The sequence below is a fragment of the Gopherus evgoodei genome, chromosome 3 (assembly GCF_007399415.2).
Source record: "Gopherus evgoodei ecotype Sinaloan lineage chromosome 3, rGopEvg1_v1.p, whole genome shotgun sequence".
NCBI lineage: Eukaryota > Metazoa > Chordata > Testudines > Testudinidae > Gopherus > Gopherus evgoodei.
The window spans coordinates 19,091,965-19,116,684 of NC_044324.1; the positions used below are offsets into that span (position 1 = coordinate 19,091,965).

A 24,720-nucleotide genomic window follows, 5' to 3' on the forward strand; every position below is an offset into this window, starting at 1 on the left:
TGGGGTCTCACCAGTGCCTTATATAACGGTACTAACACCTCCTTATCTTTGCTAGAAATACCTCGCCTGATGCATCCTAAAACCGCATTAGCTTTTTTAACGGCCATATCACATTGGTGGCTCATAGTCATCCTGTGATATACCAATACCCCAAGGTCCTTCTCCTCCTCTCTTGCTTCCAACTGATGCGTCCCCAATGTATATCTAATCTTCTTATTATTAATCCCTAAGTGCATGACCTTGCACTTTTCACTATTAAATTTCATCCTATTACTATTACTCCAGTTTACAAGGTCATCCAGATCTTCCTGTATGATATCCTGGTCCTTCTCCATGTTAGCAATACTCCCCAGCTTTGTGTCATCCGCAAACTTCATTAGCACATTCCCACTTTTTGTGCCAAGGTCAGTAATAAAAAGGTTAAATAAGATTGGTCCCAAAACCGATCCTTGAGGAACTCCACTAGTAACCTCCTTCCAGCTGGTAAGGGGGACATGAGGAAAATGCTCTGCGGTGTCAGAGCGGATAAGAGGGACACACCACCGAAGACCCCAGGTCTCCTGAATCCTCTGGGCAGCCCTGGGTGACAGTCATTCTCTTGTCTCCAGCGAGGTCATCTACATATCGACCTGTTTTTTCAAGAAAAACTTCTGTTGAACAGTATTATGATAAATGAAGGTGGGGGTAGGGTTGTAGCTTCCTTTTATGGACACACAGCCAGACAGTTTGCTGTAAAATCCCTCTTGGTAGCTTTTCTCTGCTTGCTCTATCTATGAAGGGTTAAAGAAGTTCTCCAGGTAAAGAAAAAGGCACCTGACCAAAAGAGCCAATGCGACGACTAGAACTTTTTAAAATTGGGAAGGAAGCTTCCCTTTGTGTCTGTGGTTGTTCTCTGGAGCCGGGGGTGGGGGGGAGCAGAGCAAAGTCAGGGTTCTGTCTATGCTTTAAACCAGGTCTAAGAAATCATCATATTGTACCTAGAATTACTGATTTGAAATCCCCAAATATGTAAGTAATTTAGGAATGTTTAGAAAGATGCGATTAGGTTTATTTCTCTTTATTTTTTAAGGCTTGTGGACTCCTCTGTGCTAACCCCAGATGCTTTTGTTTGCTTGTAATCTTTAAGCTGAACCCCCAAGAAAGCTATTTTGGGTGCTTAATTTTTGGAATTGCTCTTTAAAGAGCTAGCAAATGCCTAAGTTCCAAATGTATTTTCTTCCTTTTTGTTTTTAATACAATTTACCTTTTTAAGAACAGGGTTGGATTTTTGATGTCCGAAGAGGTTTGTGCATGTTGTTTGAGTAGCTGGTAGAAACAGCTAATTTCCTTTATTTTCTTTCTCAGCATGTCCCTGGATAGGGGGGTGAAAGGGCTTGAGGGTACCCACAAAGCAGAATTCCCAAGTGTTCCTTCTTGGGTCTAAGGGTTTTTTTTTTTACATTTGGGTGGTGGCAGCATTTACCAATCCAAGGTGAGAGAAAAGCTGTAACCTTGGGAGTTTAATACAAGCCTAGAGTGGGAAGTATTAATTTTTACAATCCTTGTGGGCCCCCATCTTCTGCACTCAAAGTGCCAGAGTGGGGAATCAGCCTTGACAAGTATTGATGTGAAAATAAAACTGATAAACAGTAATGACGCCTTCTGCTTGATGGGTGATGCAATCAAAGGTTATAACCTGCGGATTATATCAGTAACCTATTTTTAAAAGAAAGTACGAGTGGCCCAGGCACCATCTGTATCAGATGGACCATACAACCAAATGGGTGAACATTGGCTCACCTTGTACCTGGAGGAGAGCTACCACAGAGAGTTATTTGTCTCATACGCAGGGGCTGCTCCAGGCCACAGCACGCCATGCACCTGCTTGAGGAGGCATGCCCCAGGGGGTGCTCTGCCGGTTGCTGGGAGGACAGCAGGGGGCTCTGGTGGACCTCCCGCAGGCGTGTCTGCAGAGGGTCCGCTGGTCCCGCGGCTCTGGTGGAGCATCCGCAGGCACACCTGCAGGAGGTCCACTGGAGCCGCGGGACCAGCAGACTCTCCGCAGGGACGCCTGCGGGAGGTCCACCGGAGCTGCGGGACAGCAGACCCTCCGCAGGGATGTCTGCGGGAGGTCCACCGGAGCCGCGGGACCAGCGGACCCTCCGCAGGGACGCCTGCGGGAGGTCTATCGGAGCCGCGGGACCGGTGAGCGATAGAACGCCCCCTGGGGCGTGCTGCTGTGCTTGGGGCGGCGAAATGGATAGAGCCGGCCCTGCTCATAGAGACACTGCCCAAACAGCACGTTGTTTCCTAGAAGCAGCATGAAATTTTTTAAATAAAAATTCTACTGACATTATGTTCTACGCTTGACAATTATAAAAGCTCCATACTCCTACCTGCAGCTATCACTGTGTGTTTTCCTTCCATCACCGTAACAATGGTTTACCTTTTGACCAGATTTTAAAACTGTATTCTAATGATTTTGTGCAAAACACCTGGATGGCGATGAATGCGCCAAATGGTTACATTGTTATAAAATTCCCTGTGGGATTAAGTTGGCGGAAGAACAAACCTACCGAATACTAGTATCACGGGGGATCCTGACAAACTCTTTCAATACCTTTTTTTCCACAATTAAGAAATTTCATCCTGTGACTTGACTATCCAATGGAGGGAACACTTAGTAGAAGAACACATGGAAGCTCAAACACATCCCACAGTTCTTCTGGATGAGTCACTCCACCCAGAAACTTTCCCTCATGGCTCAAATCTGCCCTTGGGGTGGTCCTATGGTGGTACCAGAAAGTTTGGATCTAATTATATCAAGCCAATGATACTACCTAGAAATAAAGCTTTTAATTTTAAAACTTAATTTAGAATTTATTTGAACTGGTAACAAAGGTTGTGATCCGCCCTCTAGGAATATCCAAGATATTATCAGGGTGCTTGTCTCTGATATACAGAGGGCTTTCCAGAGCAAGCTAGCCTTGCTGGCCCTTGAAAGGACACAGATACAGCCCTCTGATCAAGAATAGGCCCACAAGCAGTCATTCTTTGAAAACAGAAATAATATTTATTTAGAAATGAATGGGAGGAGATTTTAGAGGGGGTCACATACCATCTCTTACTTCAGGTTACATGTCAATCTCTGCCCCAGAACTTGCACTAATTGGTCAAACTCCTCTTGGAGCAGGCCTATAGATCACCTAATAGGCACAGAATCCAGGTTTCCTGTGTCCCAGTCCTGTGCTCTAGCCACTAGTCTGCACAGTCTTCCCTGTTCATACATTAAACTCTTTTCTCACACAACGCCTTTTCCCAGTAAAATCCAGTCCCCCCGGTGCTGGTCCCTGAAACATTCACCATAAGGGCTGTGTGCAGGAATGGAGGTAGTTCAGGTACCAGAGCGAGTGTATTTGCAAGGCCAGGCAGAGGTAGCTAGGAGATGTGTTCCTGGAGGGAGGTAGCTCAAGGTGCGGGTAGGGGTAACCAGGGGCTGTATGCAGGCAGGGGTGCAGGTAGGGGATAGCTATGGACTTTGTGTAGAGAGGGCGTAGCTCCAGATGCTGGGAGGGGTGTAGTTTTGGGTGCAGTGATGGGGTAGTGAGGGAATGTTTGCTAGGAGAGTATAGCTCAGGGTGCAGCGAGGGGGTAGCTAGGGAATGTTTGCTGAGAGCGGTGTAGATTAGGTTCTGGGGGGGATAAGTAGGGATGAGAGGGGTGTAGCTCAGGGTGCACAGAGGGGCTGTGTTCAAGGAGCTGCTGCTGCTGCAGGGCCAGTCATACTCAGTCCCTAGCTGGCACAGTGGGGGCAGCTGTGCGGGTCAGTGGCTGGGATGAGGGACGTGTGCTGCCCACCCACTTTGGCAACGGGTGAGGGGAAGGAAACACTCCGATATCAGCCGCTACCCCGTTCTATGCAGCATATCAGCAGGCAAGGAGCAATGCCAATGGTGGCCCCATGGTGAGGACGGAGTAGCAGAATGGCTGCAAACCACAATGAAGCAAGTCAGTGGGGGCAGGGGGAGGAAGGGCAGCATATTCCTTTCCACTGCACTCTTCACCCAAATCTGATACAAAACAGGGGGCAGGAGGCCTTCCCTAAATGGTGCCCCAGGTTAACAATATTTTGCTGCTGCACAGAAATGGTAAAGCAGCTGTGAGCTCCATTGTTTCTCCTGCTCCATGGCAGGACCCCATGTAGCTCTCTTAGTTAAACCTTCACGCGCAAATTTAGTCTGGTTTCTAAGCCTGGGTTTTGGGGATTTGTTTTGCTGGTCTGGCTCCTGCATGGGAGCCTGCTGCACAGGGCAAGGTCTGGATGCTCAGGCACAAGAGAAGGGTGTGAGAGGAGCAGAGGGAGGGTCGACAGGCTGTGGAGCGCTGATGTGGGCGTTACACACTGTGCAGCCAAGGTGAGACTGAACCCAACTCCTCTGACAACAACACAAACCAAACGGCTTTGTAAAAGAACCAAGGAAAAGGTAAAGATTTATCCATGTGAGCTCCCTGAAACATATAAATATGTATGTTCCCTGGTCTAGGAACACACCTGGGTGTACTTAACATATGGCAGTGACCATTTATTTTATTTATATTTAATTAAAATAACAGAAGAAAAGGATTTCTATGGAAAAGTAATAGCAAAACAGTCCCTGTGTGCAAATCAAAACGCTCACACGCATGTTTGCAATACACCACCACAACAAGCTACTTTTATTAGAGGGAAAAGAATAAGCTATAAGGAGGTACAAAGGGGCTCTCTTGTGGATTTTTTTCAGCTTGTGAGATATTTTGCAGCCCAGATGAAAAGCATCCAAGGCGTTTTCTGCCAGATTCACAGCGATCCTGCATTGACAGTATCTTCTGCCATCACTCACCCTCCGTACTGCAAAAAGGGAAGAAACTCTCACATTCTATGTTTATAGCCATTAGAACAAGGACAATGTAATGTTACATTTCAAATTCAAGGTAGAGCAGGAATTTCCCCATCATTTAATGTGTGCAGATTGACCTCAGTTGACAATGGGTGGGACTGAACCTGGGGCCTCTGCAGCTTAATCATGAGCCTTTACCGCATAAGATAAAAGCCGAATGACTATTAGCTAAGAATTTAGAGCAGAATCTATTTATTTATTATATCTAAACATGTATACTCACTGCTCACCTGGCTTCTGCAGTAAATATGCCGGACTTCTGCATATGGATATTCCCTTTGCACCTAACTCCCCAGTAAAGGAGGCAGATTCTCATTTTCTTACAAAAGTTCTTCCTATTAGCATTCTCCAAAAGTGGCGTCTTAGGCACCGACTCCCTGGGTGCTCCATGGCTGGAGCACCCACAGGGAAAATTTGGTGGGTGCAGGGCACCCCCGGCCCCAGCTCACCTTCCCTCAGAACACCTGAGCCCCAGACCTCTGCTTTAACCAGTAGGCAACCTTTCCTACCCTGAGGAGGGGAACCTCCTGTGTCACTCTGAGTGAGTGGGTAGAGTCAGGTGCTAAACTGAGCCACGAGGAGGGGGAAGCAGAGAGAGGCAGAGTGGGGGCGTGGCCTCAGGGAAGGGGCAGGGCCAGGTAGGGCACCCACCAACAAAACCTATGACTGTCTCCTCCACCCCTGAGCATGCTGCTGCTCCCTCCTCCCTCCCAGGCTTGCTGCGTGAAAGCCTGGGAGGAAGGGAGAGGGGGGTAGGGGAAATGTGGCACACCCTGGGAGGAGGCGGGGCTGGGGATTTGGGGAAGGAGTTGGAATGGCACCTTGTTTTACGTGTGCGCTCCCCCTGATGTTAGAACCTGGCTACGCCACTGGATGCATCCCCCATACTGTCTCCTGGGAAATATACTTTAGTTCTTTCCCGTTGTTTTTCATATTATTAGATGAAACAGCAATGTAGACGTACGCCACAGACTGGGCACAGATACTGTCTGTGTGATGCCATGTGGGCAAGCCCGAGGGGCTTTAAAACGGGTTGGGGAGAGTGACTGCAATACATCAGCAATACATGGCTCACATAATTACCCCTATGCTACCCTCCTTGCAAGTACTGTCCTGGGGTGTTACTGGGTGTTACTGGGTCTTGGAGGGGCAAGCTCTGTAGCACAGAGCACTACGGAGACTCTGGGCTGTTCTGGGTTGTGGACAGACCTTAGGCAGCCTTAGTAAAGCAGCTACAAGATTAGTGTAACTCTAACATGAAAACTCCAGATAGCCCAGAATCAGGGCAGCACAGAAGTTTCCTTTGTCCCATGTCCCAGGGTTCTGCCGTGTGCTCTGAGCCTGCAAGGTCATTAAACAGCAGCTATAGAAAGGAGAGACACAAATATTCTGTTTGCACAGTGACGTCTCCCTTGTGGCATCCTGAACTTACCCTTCTTCTACAGCAACTCAGTGTAAGACTGCAGGTTCCAATCGAAGTGGAACAGGGGTAACATGTACGGAGGCAGAAGTCCCAAGCATGTCTACAAGCTGCAGGGTTATTGATGAACTGGGTGAATCCTGCATGGAGAAAAAGAGTCTTGATTTTCATTCACACATAAGTGTAAACAAGGGCCGTGATTGCAGCATGACAGGCATTTCCCATTAGCTGAATTTTCAGTTCACTGAGACAAGACCATGTCAACCCAGTTATCTTCCCGTGCCCCCTTTCACTAGATCTATGATAATACATAAATGTCTGTAGTGCTGTGCCCATTCAAAGACTGCCCCTAAGAAATGAGCAGAGTGATTTAATTCAGCAGAGAGACTAACTTGGTGGCTGTGAGTTTCAGAACTGTAGCACTAAGCATGGGAGTCCTTCACAGCCCCACAGCTGTACAGGATGGAAAGCAGGCAGCTGCCTGCATCACCAACTTCTAAGGCTGGGGCAATGGTTTTGCTGCCTTGGTTTTGACTCTTTCTGATTCCAAACACTGATGTACTAGGCAGTATCTAAATGCTGATTGGCTGAGCAGGGTTAAACCAGCTCATTACTGGGTTGGGTGACTGGTACTTTTAGAATGAGAAGGTTTTAAGCAAGTCCCTCCCAGTCAGAACACCTGATTGTCAATGAGACTTTGCACAGACATTCTTGTGAAGACTCAGCACTTGCGAATAATTCCTCTATCACCAATTGCCAAGCTTAGACATTCCAGACAGGCTGGTCCTTATGAGAGTGTGGCCCAAATGTCCTTTAGGATATTAATATTAGACTATTTGAAACTCGATTTTCGCTGTGCTTTCCTTAAAGTATCCACTGTGACATTCCCCAGGGTAGAAAGCTGGACCAATGAACACTTGTATCCCCTCAGTTTTCCAACCTGTTATGCCTCCTACACTGCTCCGCTCTGAAAGCAACTACTTCTGGTCCTGCTCATTTTTTTTTAATATTATTCAAAAATTTTATTATCATTTTCACATTTCAATTATATTACAGTTCCCCTTTTGAAAAGGACATTGTAAAAGCTGAATTATGTTTACATTAGTCATTTAGGAAACCATTAGTAACCTCACTCCACTGAGGTTTCACAGGTAGAATCCTAGAGAGATCCTTTTATTGTCACTTACTGTTTCAATATTGCACCCTTTACCACTAGCAACTTCCAAAGGAAGTAAAAGCTTGTTCTAAAAAAATGGTCCTGCTCATGCACAGCCCCTAGCATGTAAAGTCACTCCTAGCTGAATTAGAGGAAAACTTCCAGCAAGACATCTTGCAAAGCGACACAGTCAATTGCCAGTGCCAGCCTCGTTCCCCAGATATGTGCATCTTGTTCTGTTCAGCATCCTCCTGCACAATACAGGCTCATAGAAAGTCTGTCATTTCATCAAAGGAAAAGGATATGCAGAGACCCTGTTATCTCAATTGAATGTTTCCAAACACTTCAATCCAAACACTTGAATCCCCTAGATCAAAGAGTATTTTCATTGAGTTAGGCCAAAGGAAGAGGACACAAGCTGAAAATGTCCAGCCTTTTTAATTTCTCCTCATGAGGAAGCTGTTTCATACTCCTAATCATTTTAGTTGCCATTGTCTGTAACTTTTCCAATACTAACATATATTTTTTGAGCTGGGGCGACCACATCTGCATACAGCTTTCAAACTCTGGGCGTGCCATGGATTTATAAAGAGCATCATGATACATTCTGTCTTATTAACTATCCTTTCCTAATGGTTGCTAACTTTCTGTTTTTTTCTGTTAGTGCTACTGGGCGTTGAGCAGATGTTTTCAGGAAACTCTCCACAATGATTCCAAGATTGCTTTTTTGAATGGTAACAGCTAATTTAAACCCCATCTTTTTATACATATAGTTGGGATTATGTTTTCCAAAGTGCTTTATTTTGCATTTACCACCACTGATTTTCAACTGCCACTTTGTTGCCCAGTCACTCAGATTTATGAGATTCCTTTATAACTCTTCTTTGCACTCTGCTTTGGACTTCACTATCTTTGAGTAATTTTGTAGCATCAATAACATTTGCCTACTCACTGTTTACCCCTTTTTCCTGATCACTTATGACTATTTTGAACAGTCCCAGTCCCAGTACAGAGCCCTGCGGAACACTACTATTTACGTCTCTCCATTCTGAAAACTGACCATTTATTCCTACCCTTTGTTTCCTATATTTTAGCCAGTTACTGATCCATGAGAGGACCTTCCCTCTTCTCCCATGATCACCCTTGTCCATATGTTTGTTCACCCCCTCAGAGAATACTAGTAGATTGGCGAGTCATGATTTCCCTTTGCAAAACCCATATGGACTCTTTCCCAACTCATCGTGTTCATCTATGTGTCTGATAATTTTGTTCTTTACTATAGTTTCAATCAGTTTGCCTGGTACTGAATTACCTTTGTGACCTTCTAGTTCGAAGGGACCATTGTGATCATCTAGTCTGAAGGGACTTCCCCAAAATATTTTTAAAGGTATCTGGTAGGAACCCCCAGGCCATATTTCTTGATTTAAAAGCTATCCGTGATGGAGAATACATTGGTAAATTGTTCCAATTGTTAATTACTTTCACTGTTAACTATTTACATCTTGTTTCCAGACTGAATTTGTTTAGCTTCAACTTCCAATCACTGGATCAGAAAATACTTTTATTTTCTTGATTGAAGAGCCCATTATTAAATCTTTTCCATCATACACATGCTTAGAAATTGTGATCAAGTCACCCCTTAACATTCTCTTTGTTAAGATAAAGAGATAGACTCAGAAAATTCAATCACTGTGAGGCATGTTTTCTAATCCTTTAATCATTCCTGTGGCTTTTCTCTGAACCCTCTCCAACTGATCATCATTCTTCCTGAAGTGTGGACAGTAGAACTGGACACAGTATTCAAGATGTGGTCGCATCTGGAGGTGCAAAATACAGAGGTAAAATAATTTCTCTACTCCTGCTCAATATTGCCCTCTTTCTGCATCCAAGTTATGTATTAACCCTTTAAACATTTTTCAGCTGTTTATCCATCCACAACATTCAAGACATTTTTCAGAGTCACTGCTTCCCAGGGTGGAGTCCCTCATCCTATAACTGTGGCCAACCTTCTTTGTTCCTAGATCCATACATTTAGATTTTGCTGTATGATTGTTAACTTGTTCCCAGCTTACCAAGTGATCCAAATCCCTCTGTATGACGACCTGTCCTTTAATTTTTGTCACCTGCCAACTTTATAAGCAATTAGTTTATAGTTTTTTTCATTTACAAATTTACATATCATGGCCCTCAAAGTTCCATTAAATCTCTCCACCAGGCCACTGGTTAGATGGTGGTAAGGGGTAGCAACCACGTGATTCACCCCATGAGCTTCCCACAGGTTTTTCATTGAAATTAGTTCCTGAATCTGTAAGGATGTTGGAGGGCCAACCTACCCTAGCAAAAATGTCTGCTAAGGCCTGGCACACAGTTTTAGCCCTCGGGTTGCTTAGAGCTACTGCTTCCGGCCATCGGGTAGCAAAATCCATGAAAGTCAGTATGTACTGCTTTCCTCTGGGCGTCTTCTTTGGGAAAGGACCCAGATTATCCACAGCTAGTCGCTGAAATGGGACCTCAATTATGGGGAGTGGCTGGAAAGGGGCTTTGACCTGGTCTTGGGGCTTTCTCACTCGGCACACCTCACAAGACCGGACATAATTAGCAACGTCCTTGCCCATTCCCTCTCAGTGGAAGGTATCAGACGGGTAGCCGTGTTAGTCTGGATCTCTAAAAGCAGCAAAGAATCCTGTGGCACCTTATAGACTAACTGACATTTTAGAGCATGAGCTTTCGTGAGTGAATACCCACTTCGTCAGATGCATGTAGTGGAAATTTCCAGGGGCAGATATATATATGCAAGCAAGCTAGAGATAATGAGGTAGTTCAATCAGGGAGGATGAGGCCCCGTTCTAGCAGTTGAGGTGTGAAAACCAAGGGAGGAGAAACTGGTTTTGTAATTGGCAAGCCATTCACAGTCTTTGTTTAATCCTGAGCTGATGGTGTCAAATTTGCAGATGAACTGAAGCTCAGCAGTTTCTCTTTGAAGTCTAGTCCTGACGTTTTTTTGCTGCAGGATGGCCACCTTAAGGTCTGCTATAATGTGGCCAGGGAGGTTGAAGGGTTCTCCTACAGGTTTTTGTATATTGCCATTCCTAATATCTGATTTGTGTCCGTTTATCCTTTTCCGTAGCGACTGTCCAGTTTGGCCGATGTACATAGCAGAGGGGCATTGCTGGCATATGATGGCATATATTACATTGGTGGACATGCAGGTGAATGAACCGGTGATGGTGTGGCTGATCTGGTTAGGTCCTGTGATGGTGTCGCTGGTGTAGATATGTGGGCAGAGTTGGCATCGAGGTTTGTTGCATGGATTGGTTCCTGAGCTACAGTTCCTATGGTGCGGTGTGCAGTTACTGGTGAAATATGTTTCAGGTTGGCAGGTTGCCTGTGGGCAAGGACTGGCCTGCCACTCAAGGCCTGTGAAAGTGTGGGATCATTGTCCAGGATGGGTTGTAGATCCCTGATGATGCGTTGGAGGGGTTTTAGCTGGGGACTGTATGTGATGTCCAGTGGAGTCCTGTTGGTTTCTTTCTTGGGTTTGTCTTGCAGTAGGAGGCTTCTGGGTACACGTCTGGCTCTGTTGATCTGTTTCCTTATTTCCTCGTGCGGGTATTGTAGTTTTGAGAATGCTTGGTGGAGATTTTGTAGGTGTTGGTCTCTGTCTGAGGGATTAGAGCAGATGCGGTTGTACCTCATTGCTTGGCTGTAGACAATGGATCGTGTGATGTGCCCAGGATGGAAGCTGGAGGCATGAAGGTAGGCATAGTGGTCGGAAGGTTTTCGGTATAGGGTGGTGGTAATGTGACCATCACTTATTTGCACCGTGGTGTCTAGGAAGTGGACCTCCCTTGTAGATTGGTCCAGGCTGAGGTTGATGGTGGGGTGGAAGCTGTTGAAATCGTGGTGGAATTTTTCCAGAGTCTCCTTCCCATGGGTCCAGATGATGAAGATGTCATCAACTTAGCGTAGGTAGCGAAGGGATGTGAGTGGACGAGAGCTGAGGAAGCATTGTTCCAGGTCGGCCATAAAAATATTGGCATATTGTGGGGCCATGCGGGTGCCCATAGCTGTGCCACTGATCTGGAGATATATATTGTCATCAGATCTGAAATAGTAGTGTGTGAGGAAGGACTTCCCCAACCAGTCTTTGGTTCTGTTCACCCCAGAATGGCCACTGGGATGATCATGGACTAAGCTTAAGAGTTTTACTGGGTACTTAGTTGGAACCACCAACTGTTTTTGTGGATGCCAGTCTTCCTGGTGTCCACCAGAAAGAGTCTCCTTGTATAAAAGTCCTTGTTCTACAACAAACTGGGATCGGTTAGAAGAGCTGAGAGGCGGTGGGGTGCTCCGTGCCACCACTCAAGCTTTCTGAAGGCTGTCATCTGCTTCCTGCTCAGCCTGGAACTGTTCCCTTGATGCTGGAGACACCAGTTCTTCCTTAGACTGTGGACTTGGGCTTGGTCTCTCTGAATGCGATGTAGGTGATGGGGTTGTTTTCGCTGATTGTGAACCAGTCTCCGCTGGTGCCTTCTGTGATATTTCAGGCTCTGGCTGAGCCTCTGGGATAGGGTTGTCTGCTGCTTCTGCCAGTTCAGGTCCGCTGGTGCCCTCTGGCGTTGGAGTTGTAGATGGGTTTGCAAGCGCTGGAGTCAGTGCTGGCAATGGTTCTGATGCTTGGCATCTGCAAGTGCCACTGGTTTCCACATTTGGTACATTGATATTTTATGTCTCTACTTTAGACAGTTATTGCCAAAGCTGATGCTTGTTATAGGGGAAAAGAAAGGGAAAACTCATCATGTGGTGTTCAGGAATTGAGTATTCTCCTTTTAAACTATTGGGATCCCTCCAGTCGGCCTCCATGTTTCCTACTCCTGTAGCCAATCAAAATTGTTTGAGCAGAAGTCTCCATGGGAAGCCAGGCCTAGTATTTTTGTTCCCAGTGGTGGGAGGGATAACTCAGTTGTTTGAGCATTGGCCTGCTAAACCCCAGGGTTGTGAGTTCAATTCTTGAGGGGTCCGCTTAGGGATCTGGGGCAAAATCAGTACTTGGCCCTGCTAGTGAAGACAGGATTCTGGACTCAATGACCTTTCAAGATCCCTTCCATTTCTATGATATAGGCATATTTGTGTGTCATACAGCACAAGGGCACAACAAGTCCCTCTAAAATGACTTTGACAGTCTTTGCCATGACAAAGCCAGGATCTGAACATGATTATAGTTGATGGAGCTCCCTGCAAGTCAGCAGAGCTCAGTCTTCATGTAAGGTTGGGCTCTGTCCCTCCCCCTGTAGATATATCAGTTTCTCTGTTGACTGAGAGGACAGCAGCCCCCCTGGGGAGTCCGCTGAACAGGGCCGGCTTTAGGCCGATTCAGCCAATTCCCCAGAATCGGGCCCCGCGCCTAAGAGGGCCCTGTGCCTTAAGTGTCTTTTAAATTTTTTTTTTACTTACCCCAGCTGTGGTCTGCTCTGGGGTCTTCCAGGGCCCCGCTCCCCTGACCAAAGTGCCGGCGGGAGTGCGGCTGCCCCACAGCCTGGCTCTCCCAGCTGGAGCCCCGGCCGGAGCGCGGCAAGCCCCGCAGCCCTGCTTTCCCAGCTGAAGCCTCGGCTGGAGGGAAGCAAGCCACCCCCGGTCCCTGCTGGAGCCCTGGCCAGAGCGCGGCAAGCCGCCCCGCTGCCCCGGCTGGAGCCCCGGCCGGAGCAGGGCAAGCCCAGGAGCCCCGGCCGGAGCGTGGCAAGCCGCCCCGTGGCCCCGGCTGGAGCCCCGGCCGGCGCGGGTCAAGCCCCGGAGCCCCGGCCGGAGCACAAGCCTTACCCTGCAGCCCTGCTCTCCCAGCTGGAGCTCTGGGCCCTTTAAATAGCCCCCAAAGCCCTGGGATAGTGGGGAGCTCCGGGGGCTATTTAAAGGGCTGGGGCTCCAGCTGCCTCTGCCACCCCGTCCTTTAAATAGCCACCAGAGTTCCCCCGCCCCCATGTATTCTCCAGGGCTCCCGCAGCTATTTAAAAGGTCCAGGGGGGTAGAAGCAGGGGAGCCCCGGGCCCTTTAAATAACCCCCAGAGCCCTGGGATAGCGGGAGCCTTGGGGGCTATTTAAAGGGCGGGGGCTCCAGCTGCCTCTGCTGCACCCCCTGCCCTGCCAGCACCAGCCCTGCCCCTCCTGCCTGCAGCCAGCTCTGCACCCCGTGCCCACAGCCAGCCCCTGCCAAACCCCCTGCCCTGTCTCCAGCCAACCCCTGCCACATACCTCTGTGGCCCTGCTCAAAGCTAGCCAGCCCCACACACAGCCTTGCCCACACCCAGCCCCGCACCCCCTGCCTTGTCTCCAGCCAATCCTTGCTGCATCCCCCTTCCTGAAGCCAGCCAATTCTGCACTCCTCTGTCTCCAGCCCTCTCAACCCCTGCTGCATCCCCCTGCGGCCCTGCCTGAAGCCAGCCCACCGCACACCCCAGTTTCCAGCCATCCCTGCACCCCTTTCCCTGCCTGCAGCTAGACCCTACCTCCAGTCAGCCCCTGCCCTGCCTCCAACCAGCCCCATGTCCACTGCTGCTCTGCATTTTCCCAGGGCAGTAACCCTGCACACCTGCTTCAATGAGGGGGGTAGGGAGCAGCTGGGACCCACACATGTGCACACCCCCAGGGAGTGGCAGGGACCCACACATGTGAAATGGCGGTCATTAATAAGCAATCAACAGCATATATGATGCAATGTACATAATATATAATTGTATTATTTATATAGTTATGGAAAGTAAATAATACATGGAAGAAATAAAAGGCTTTTTTTTTTTACATTTTTTCTTTTTTTTTTTTTAGTCATCCCTGCCAGGGCCCGGCCGAAAATGTTCGAATTGGGCCCCGCACTTCCTAAAGCTGGCCCTGCCGCTGAAGAGGGAAGAGTGGGACAGCATAGCAGCCTGGAGACAGAAGGGAGGAAGAGGCCATTGGGGCCCCTAGGGTGTGAGGCAAGGGAGCTTTGGGGTCTGGGGATTGGGAGTTAGAGGAATGGGGGGGGGTGTTGAAGAGGAAAGGGACATGTAGTGGGATCTGAGGCACATGGTGTGGAAGTTAGAGGGGATAGAGTTACATGGGGGGATTGGGTAAACTGGGACATGTGGGGTGGGATTGGAGGAACTCAGAGACACACAGAAGGGATTGGGGGTTGGAGATTCACTGGCAGCAGACACCTCAGGGAGTTGAGAATGCTGCAGGCCTCACTCCCCGACATGGGCAATGACCAGGACCCTTTGTGGGGTGGAGCTGGGTATCATTGTCTGTGTCAGTCAGGGATAGAGTTATGGGGAGGGGATCTGGGTCACTGGGACATGGGGTGGGATTGAGGGGACTCAGAGGAATATATTTGGGTAATATATTGGGGAACCAGGGCTTTGAAGTAAGTGTTTGCGTGTGTGTGTTGGGGGGATTTTTCTGAAGAAGGAAATAGGAGCCAGGCATTAGAATTGGGAGACCAGATAGTAATGGGAACTGTTTGCATAAGGACTAGGTATGTGCTATTTCCTAAGCAGGCATAGAAGAGAGAAGGGAGATAGAAGGTGGTGAAGGGGATGGGCCTGGTGGGTTTAGTGAGAGGGAGAGGAAGTCCCTTGGCAATAGGAGAACCTGTTGCATAGTGTCTGGCATTGGAAAGGACATCTGGGTGCTGTAGGGTTCACAGGTGGGATTACATAAAAGCTTTTTTTTTGTAGGGAATAAGTCCCAGGTGTTGAGGAGGTGGAAAGGGAAAGAGCTAGGATGTATTCACTCTATGGAGAGTGACACTCTCAGAGCTCTGAGATACCAGTGTGGAAGAAAAGGGGGAGGACTGTGTGGTGAAGGTGCTGACAGCGAAGCAATGAGCAGTACAGAGGGGGCATACAGTGCAGAGGGCCCAGCTTAGACACCCCTTATGTTTTCCTTTAATTCTTCATTATAATAATAGGACAGGAATTCTGGCTGCCATGTGTGGTACATGGAAAACTGTGTTAAAGTACAAACTAACACTTCACGTCCGGAAGGGGTATCTTGATCCCTCGTGCAGGCTATGGGGCTCTGAGGGAACTGTGCAAGCTGTGTTGTTGGCAGTCAGTCTTCAGAGAAAAAGCCTAAAGTAAGTTGGAGTGAGTTGAGCCTCTCTGTTTTAGGGAGCAGCCTGCTTTGTCTCTATCTGTTTTGGAGTTCTTTTGCGGTATTGTTCTTTATTCTAAGGAGTAGCGTTCCATTGCAATCTTCCAGCAAGATAATTTTGTTTTATCTCTTTTCCATTTGTATGCCATGAAAATAGTACCATGGAGCAATGAGATGGGGTTATAAATCAAGCTGTGAGAGAACCTGCTTCTCTTGAAAACAACAAATGAAATGGATTAGTAGCAGTGGTATAGACAAAATACTGATCTGTTCATGTAAGTGTGTAGAAATACAAACAGTTGCATTGACCATGGTGGCCCAATCACTCATCTGTGGATTTATCATTCAAGAGAGATTAATGTTTTTATTTTTTAATCTTCTTTCCTTTAAAAAAATGGATTTTCAATTAGAGGGACAATAGAAGGTCCCTACCCCTTCCACCATGATAAATGTGCACTTGTTAGTTTTGTGTTTTCACAACTAGAATTTATTATAAGTCAGGAAATCAGTCTGTTTCTGGGTGATCAATGTCTCCTGTTTGGATTTCTGCAGATCAGAAGGTTCTTTCCATCCCCAGTAATGGAGTTTCCAACCAAGTTTCATCAGATATTTTCTGACCATCTCTAATAAGCATCTTTTCCTCAGTAGAACTCTAACCCCACTGTAGGGTTACATTGCTTTACTTTATGGTAATTAGACCAGATTAGTTCTAACAGTAAAATGTTTCTGTGCTTATATAATTTGCACATGATACCAAGTTCGGGGGAGGGGGGTTGCAAGCACTTTGAAGAATGGGATTAGAATATAAAAGAAGCTTTCTAAAATGAAGAATTGCTCTGAATAAAATGTAAAGGAAATCAATAAAGACTAGTGCAAAGTACTTCACTAAGAAAGGCAAAATTAAAGGCACAACTGTAAAATGGGGAATAACTGGCTAGGTGGTTGTACTGCTGAAAAGAATCTAGGGGCTATAGTGGATTACAAATTGAATATGAGTCAACAATGAGATGCAGTTGTAAAAAAGGTGAATATAACTCTGTGGTGTATTAACACAAGTATCATACATAAGATATGGGAGGTAATTGCTCTGCTCTGCCCAGCACTAGCGAGGCCACATCTGGAGTGCTGTGTCCAATTCTGGATGCCACACTTAAGGAAAGATGTAGCCAACCAAAGACAGAGTCCACAGGAGAGCATCAAAAAGGGATCAACCATTTAGAAAACCTGATCTGGGAGGAAAGGTGAAGATACCTGGGCATGTTTAGGCTTTTGGAAAGAAGACTTGGGGCGGGGTGAGGGTCGGGGTGGGCACTAATCACAGTCTTCAAATATGTAAAGGGCTGTTATAAAGAAGATGGTGATCAACTGTTTTCTAGGTCCACTGAAGGTAGGACAAGAAGTAATGGGCTTAATTTTCAGCAAGGGGGATTTAGTTTAGATATTAGGAAAACTCTCTAACTAAATTAAACTCTGGAATAGGCTTCCAAGGATGGTTGTGGAATCCCTGTCATTACAGATTTTTATAACTGGTGGGGCGAACATAGAGTCATATTGTTTGACCAAAGAACACAAGACTGGGAGGCGAATGAGAAGTGGCCTGCAGAAGTAACTTGCTGACAAGAGCTAAACCAATAAATGTTCGTTATATGTCCCAAGAAGTTTTGCACAAACCACTGTGGCCTAACGTGTCCTATGCAAACTGGGATGGCACAAGATGTTTGGCCCAAAGATGATGAAATTTCAGAGGGATAAAGTTGCAACAATTCCAATGTTAAAATTGAGGTTGGACATTTCAAATCTTCACTAGAACCATGGGTCACTTTCTGATTAGCCCCCACAGTTTTACCAAGTAGAAGCCAAACCTTCAGAATCTTTATAAACCAGGCTGTTTTAGTCAAACTGTCCATCACTGAGCCAAAAATATGTGGTTGAGAGAGACAGCAAGTTGGGCTCTTATCATCTGACTACTGAGAGCCACCGCCCCATCTGGCAACTGCTAAAGTCACGTCATAAAGTCAGATAATCCCCCTAATAACTCTTCCTTTAAAGTCCTATTTAGGGAGATGCCTGTGAGATCCAGAAAGAGAAGAACGCAGCTGTCATAACCCCTTAAGGCAATGAACTACCTGAATGATCTTTCTAGCTATCTTCAGAAACCACTCAGGGCTCCAGTGAAGCAATGAGGGAGAACACACCTTCCTGCCAATTTTAATGGATAAGTAGCAGTAATACATGTGATTTATTTGTTCAAATGAAAATGTGGCAATTTTAAAACTACCTGAGTTAAAATCAATTTACAGGATAATTCCATTTATCCTAATTCCCTTTATCCAGACATACTAGTTATCCAAATGAACAGCGTGTGTCCCTCATAGGGCTGTATTTGTTAATTATCTATTAATTAACTAGCATTATGGCTGCGGGAAGTTCGATTTGGGAGGATTTCTGGAATTAGGGATGAGGACATTAAGAAAAGGGGGGAAGAATGAGGGAGAAGGTAGGGGAGGTGAGAAAGATGAGGCCTGGAAGAGAGTGAAGAGGTAAGAAAAAAAGAGAGAGTTAAGAGGAAGACAGAAAGAAGAGAAAGGAGAGAAGGTGACAGGACAGCAGGGCAGAGGTTGGGAAGGAAGGGAGGTAGAGAGGAGGGTAAAGGAGAGAAAAGGAAAGAAGGAGGGAAGAGCAAAGGGTCTTTGGCCAGTTCTTTTGTTAAAGTCCCACTCATACTGACCCACAGAGCATGTGTGTTCTCTCACATCCCTCTCTCCCCCAGGAGCCAACTTTGCACTCAGTCTATGGAGACTCCTGCATGTCATTCTGGAGGACTCTGCTTCTATTTGGTGATCAAGTTCTATGGCGCTTCATTCCAGGAAACTCTTACAGGTGATATATGTACAATATTGTGCTTCTTTCCAGAACTAGGGCATGCTAAGAACAGTTCTGCTGCCCTTGATTTATGCAATAAGGATAACAACATTTCATGACCCTGCATTGTACACTAGTCTAAGGTTTCAGCCAAACCAGCTGAAAGCAGGGACTGAATGAACTCTCTGCTGACACCTAGTGACAGACTGCTGGAAAAGACCTTAGCAGCAGATTGTATTTGAATAAACACACGACTCTGCCTAGGGACTTAGCACACAGATCAGTATTGCCAAACTGATCAATTTTGCCTGTTTGGGGTTAAAATTAATTTGTATTCAATGGAAGGGTAATGAAATTTTTTTCTTCCTGAGTATATGAGTAAAGGGAAGCAGAACTGTATTTAGCAAGCCCTAACTGAGGAGGTTACCCTAACTTGAACATAATTTGCTAAGTAGTGGGCAGTGATGCAAAGTCCAAGTAAATACTCTTGAGGATTTAAATACCCCCCTCCCCTTAGAAAATGTATGTTAGTTTAAGGTGTTTAGAAACAGAGGTGAGCAGTCTGTTTTGAGTGTCCTGGTTCTTTCTTGGTGATTATTAGATGTGGATTTAGTGATAAGCTCATTCAAGGGAGCGGATGTTAGAAGTGATAAAGAAATAACATTTTGACCACAAGTAATGCAGAAAAGACAGTTGCAGAGAGGTTCTCTGCTAGCCACTGAAAGCACAGAGACTTGAGCTAAGTGGTGGAACTTCAGAATATAATGTTGTGGAGAGAAGTGACAGTGATGGTGAGACTGTAGAGACACACATGAGCAGAGATGAAGGCATGACTCTACCACCCTCTCTTGTCAGGGGAGGTAGGTAAATGCACAGCTGGACTTTAGGGACATTGCTCATCTCAGACAGCAAACTGTGAGTGGGGGGCAGTAGATGGAAAATGGGAATGGCATGTTAAAGAGACATTCGTTCCTTGGGCTTTCACACAGCAAGGTGAGAAACTGAGAAAAGGTACTGTAGATACTGTAGGGTGAGTGTTTTACTTATTGGTTGTGTACTTCCAAATCCTTGTTGCAGTGTCTTCCTAAATTAATTTTGTGTTTTCTTCTTTAGTAGAAGTTTATTTTGTTATAGACACTTAGTGCTTGTGAGTGGGGAAGTAGTCTCAGAGGCATGTTGGGTGGTGGTCATTTTCCCTGGATTAGTCGGTGGGATCTCAAGTCAGTTCCATTTTGTATTGTTAAGAGGAACCCCTAGATATTGATCCCAGCCTTGGTTCCTGCTTACATTGCCTGGCAGAAGGGTTACATGGCCAACATTGATCGCTTTGGCAAAGCAGGGCTGTCTGCTGATTACCTAGATAAAATAGCTGTGTCTATTGGAATACAGTCTTCTCCTGAAGTCTTTCCCCCCATGGGTTTGGTGAGAACTAGGCTTGGCAGGTACACTTGACTTTCTTTCTTTTGATGTTGTTATTATTATTAATTACTACTACTACTAATAGAATTATGTACATAGTGGCTGAGCAACACATGATAAATATGATGTGTTTGAATTTCTCTGGATAAATTATTCCTGTCAAAGGAACATTGTCCAGTGACTTGAACAGGTTTTGAACCATGTGATAGATATTTACCAGGTAGATTCAGAGCCTTCCTTACATAAGACAGGTACTTGTGAGATGTGAATATTAATGAGAAAATACAGAATTTATTACTAATAATAATGTGATACATATCCATAAATAAGCCAGAATCCTTGGCATGATTTAGGCCTAGACATTTAGAACATGTCAAAGTACAGAGGTTGCTTCTGATTTTCATGGTAGGGTTAAATTAAGAAAGAGGAACAGTTGCTAGCTAAACTGACCATGCAATCTTGTTAAACTGGGAAATAGCTTCCTCCTTTATCTTTTTTCCTTCCCAGATTATATACTTCATTTCAAGAAATCCATTATATAGATACAGTAGTAGATCAAGTAGTCTTACATGAAATTGCAGCACAATGTACACATATTTTAATGGGAAATGAGAGATATAATTTAAGATTGTCAATAAAAGTTTAAGGAATGATATAGAAATTTGAAAGCCCTAATGAAGATTCTGTAACAGGGATATGCAGTTTGAGGAAGTTTTATTACCTCAAAGGATATTGCAAACACCTCTTACAATGATATCTATTTTAAGTAAAATTGTGATAATGTAATATATATTTATGTCCAACTGATAATTCATAAAGGGGAAAAGGCCAGGTCCTTGTTTTATATTATAGAAGGTGATACATTCAGTTGATATGTATCAGGGGGTAGCCATGTTAGTCTGTATCCACAAAAACAATAAGGAGTCTGGTGGCACTTCAAGACTAACAGATTTATTTGGGCATAAGCTTTCATGAGTAAAAAAACCTCACTTCTTCAGATGAGAAGTGCAAATCTCTAAAATGAATCCAACTGAAATGTAATAAAGTCTAAACAGCCAAAAGGCCTGATCAGTTACTTGTTGACAATTGCACGGAGACAGCTCAATTTATGAGGTGAACCTACCATAAAGATGGTGTGATGAACCTGGGGAAAAGATCTCAGGAGAAGACTGTAATTGCATAGACACACCTATTTTATTGGGCCAGTCCCAATAAGCAAAAGATGGTAGATGTGGCCTATTCCCAACAGTTGAGAAGAAGGGGTGTTACAAAAAGTAATTTTCCTTTTGTTGATATTCTTGTCAAGTGCTGGGAATGGGCCACATCCACCCTAATTGAATTGGTCTCTTTAACCCTGATCCCTCACTTGGTAAGGCAACTCCCATCTTTTCAAGTGCTGTATATTTATACCTTCTTACTGTATTTTTTTCACTACATGCATCTGATAAAGTAGGTTTTAGCCCATAAAAGCTTATGCCCAAATAAATTTTAGTCTTTAAGGTGCCACAAGGACTCCTGTTTTTTTGTTTTGTTTTTTGTTTGTTTGTTTTTAAGACAAATTAGATACCTTCAAGTCACCAGGGACTCAAGAAATGCACCCTAGAATAGTCAAAGAGCTGACTGAGGAGATATCTGAGCTATTAGCAATTACTTTCAAAAAGTCATGGAAGATGGGAGAGATTCCAGAGGATTAGAGAATGGCAGATATAGTGCTAATCTATAAAAAGGGAAATAAGGACAACCCAGGGAATTACAGACCAGTCAGCTTAACTTCAGTACCCAGAAAGATAATGGAGCAAATAATTAAGCAATAAATTTACAAACACCTATGTCATAAACAGACAGTTTAGGGTTAATTCCTCTTTTAGCTGTAAAGGATTAAGTTCATCTAGCCTAGCTGACACTTGACCAGAGGAACCAATGGGAGGACAAGATGTTTTCAAAGAGGGAGGAGGGAAATCAGTCTTTTGTCTGTTCAGAAAAGTTTGTGCTGGAATGAAGGATCCAGGAATTAGCCATCTAACATTTCTTAAAAGTAGTAAGTGTTTAGAGAAGGAATGTATTAGATTATGTTTATTTTCTTTTGTGACTTCGTTTTGCATAAGAGAGAGAATCAAATTGGGTGTCTTTGTGTGACTAAGGTTTTTACCCAGAGGGACATCCTCTGTGTTTTGAATCTGTTGTCTGTGAAAGTACCTTGTATGCTAATCTCACAGAGGTATTCCTTTCACCCTTTCCCTTTAATTAAAAGTCTTCTTTTAAAGAACCTGATTGATTTTTCCTTTCTTTAAGATCCAAGGGTTTTTTTTGATCTGGGCTCACCAAGGAATTGGTGGGAGGTGAATCAGACGTGGGGTAAAGGCTCGGCGGCATCAGAGATGGGAAATGGAACACTGAGGAACAGACTGTCAGTGTGTAGAGCTATAAATATCTTGCTTGGAACTTACCCCAATAAATATCACATTGTCTGCACTTTCGAACTTCTGGTCTTCTGCTTTCTGTCTGTGTGACAAGAACCAGGGGAAGGGATAAAGGGAAAGCCCTCTAACAGCTACTGTAAGGTGGGTGCATAATTGGTTGGAAAACCGTTCCCAGAGAGTAGTTGTCAGTGGTTCACAGTCAAGCTGGAAGGGCATCTCGTGTGCAGTCCCATAGGGATCAGTTCTGGGTCCAGTTCTATTCAATATCATCATCAATGATTTAGATAATAGCATACAGAGTACACTTATCAAGATTGCGGACAATACCAAGCTGGGAGGAGTTGCAAGTGCTTTGGAGGAGAGAACTAAAATTCAAATTGATCTGGACAAACTGGAGAGATGGACTGAAGTAAACTGGATGAAATTTAATAAGGACGAAGGCAAAGTACTCCACTTAGGAAGGAACAATCGGTTGCAAACATTTAAATGGGAAATGAGTGCTTAGGAAGGAGTACTGCAGAAAGGGATCTGGGAATCACAGTGGATCATAAGCTAAATATGAGTCAAGCGTGCAACATTATTGCAAAAAAAGCAAACATCATTCTGGGCTGTATTAGCAGGACTGTTCTAAGCAAGACACAAGAAGTAATTCTTCCGCACTACTCCCCTATGATTAGGCCTCAACTGCAGTATTGGGTTCAGTTCTGGGAAAGATGTGGATATTTCAGGAAAGAAGTGAACAAATTGAAGAAAAGCAAGAAAATTGATCAAAGGTCTAGAAAACATGACCTATGAGGTAACATTGGAAAAAATGGGTCCGTTTAGTCTGGAGAGAAGAAGACTGAGAGGGGACATGATAACAGGTTTCAAGTCCAAAAAAGGTAGTTACAAGAAGGAGGGAGAAAAATTGTTCTCCTTAACTTCTGAGGATAGGACAAGAAGCAATGGGCTTAAATTGCAGCAAGGACACTTTACACCTGCTTTACCCGTGGCCTGTCCCCCCTGCCGATCATTATTCCCTGACTAAAACTGGGAACCTGAGAGGAGAAACACCTTTTGCAAAGATTTTGACCATCATTGTCAAAATGATTGTGTGTATGTGAGGGGTTGGACAACGTCATAGAGATAAATAAGAGTCATAATGCTCAAATGAATCTGATAGTACTTCTGGATGGGTCAGTAAGTGCCCAAACTTTAACTGTGTTGCCGGGAGCTCTAGATTTTTGCATATAAGATTGTGGGCCCACAAACAAAAATTATAACTCGTGTGTGTGTGTGGGGGGGGGTGAGGAGGACCTCAGCTCAATAAGTTTGAAAACAACCGAGAGTTCAGGCAGAGGGTAGCTAACAGCTCTGTGCAGGCATGGAGATAGCTCAAGTTCCAGGCAGGGGTGTATTTCAGGGGCCAGGCAGGGGGTAGCTAGAGGCTGTGTGCAGGCAGGGGTGTAGCTCAGGATGAAGGGAGGGGGTAGCTAGGATCTGTGTATAGAAATTGGGAAGCTGTGGATACAGACACAGGTGTAGTTTAGGGAGGTTTGCTGGTAGAATGTAGCTCGGGGTCCAGGGAGGGGGTACGTAGGGGCTGTGTGCCGGTAGAGGTGTAGCTCAAGGTGCAGGAAGGCAGTAGCTAGCAGCTTTGCACAGGTAGAAGTGTAGCTCGGGGTACAGGCAGGGGCTAGGGCCTGTGTGCAAAGAGTGCATAGCTCCAGATGCAGACAGGAGTGTAGCTCAGGGTGCAGGGAAGGGGTTGCTAGGGACTGTTTTTTCTGGGACGGTGTAGCTTGGGGTCCTGGGAAGGAGCACATAGCGGCTGAGTGGGGTGTAGCTCAGGGTGCAGGGAGGGGCTGTGTCTAAGGGGGTGCTGCTGCTGCAGGGCCAGCCATACGCTCCTTCCCTAGCTGGCGCAGTGGGGGCAGCTCAGTGGGTCAGGAGCTGGGTCAGGGGTGTGTGCTGCCTACCAGGTCACACTAAGGGCAGGGGGAAGGGGACACCTGATATCAGTCCCTGCCCTCTTTTGCACAGCATATCAGCAAGGAAGCCAGTGGTGCAGTGTGTTGGGGCTGGGAGGAGGAAGGGCAGCATCTTCCATTCTGCTGCAAACTTCACCCAAATATGGAACAAAACTGGCAGGGGAGGGGGCAACAGGTGCCACCCTTCCCTAAATGATTCCCCTGGGTAACAATATTTTGCTGCTGCACAGAAATGGCAAAAAAGAAAAAAAAAGAAAGAAAGAAAACCCAAAACAAAACAAAACAAACAACAACAAAAAAAACCCACTCTTGAGTTCCATTGTTTCTCCCTTTCCATGGGAGGACCCCGTCTGGCTTCCTCAGTTACACTGACACTGGCAAATTTGGTCAGGTTTCTATAAGGCTGGGTCTTTGGGATTTGTGCTGCCATCCG

The 24,720-nt window shown here is 45.5% G+C and overlaps 1 long non-coding RNA gene across 1 annotated transcript; it reads right to left on the reverse strand.

Moving 5' to 3' along the window:
- Positions 1–405: 405 nt before the first annotated feature.
- LOC115649482 lies at positions 406–18,560 on the reverse strand. The gene is made up of 3 exons (XR_003999825.1): positions 18,550–18,560; positions 17,595–17,602; positions 406–617 (listed from the first exon to the last, which is right to left on the reverse strand). It is a non-coding gene; the product is annotated as an uncharacterized LOC115649482 (long non-coding RNA).
- Between the last annotated feature and the right edge of the window lie 6,160 nt (positions 18,561–24,720).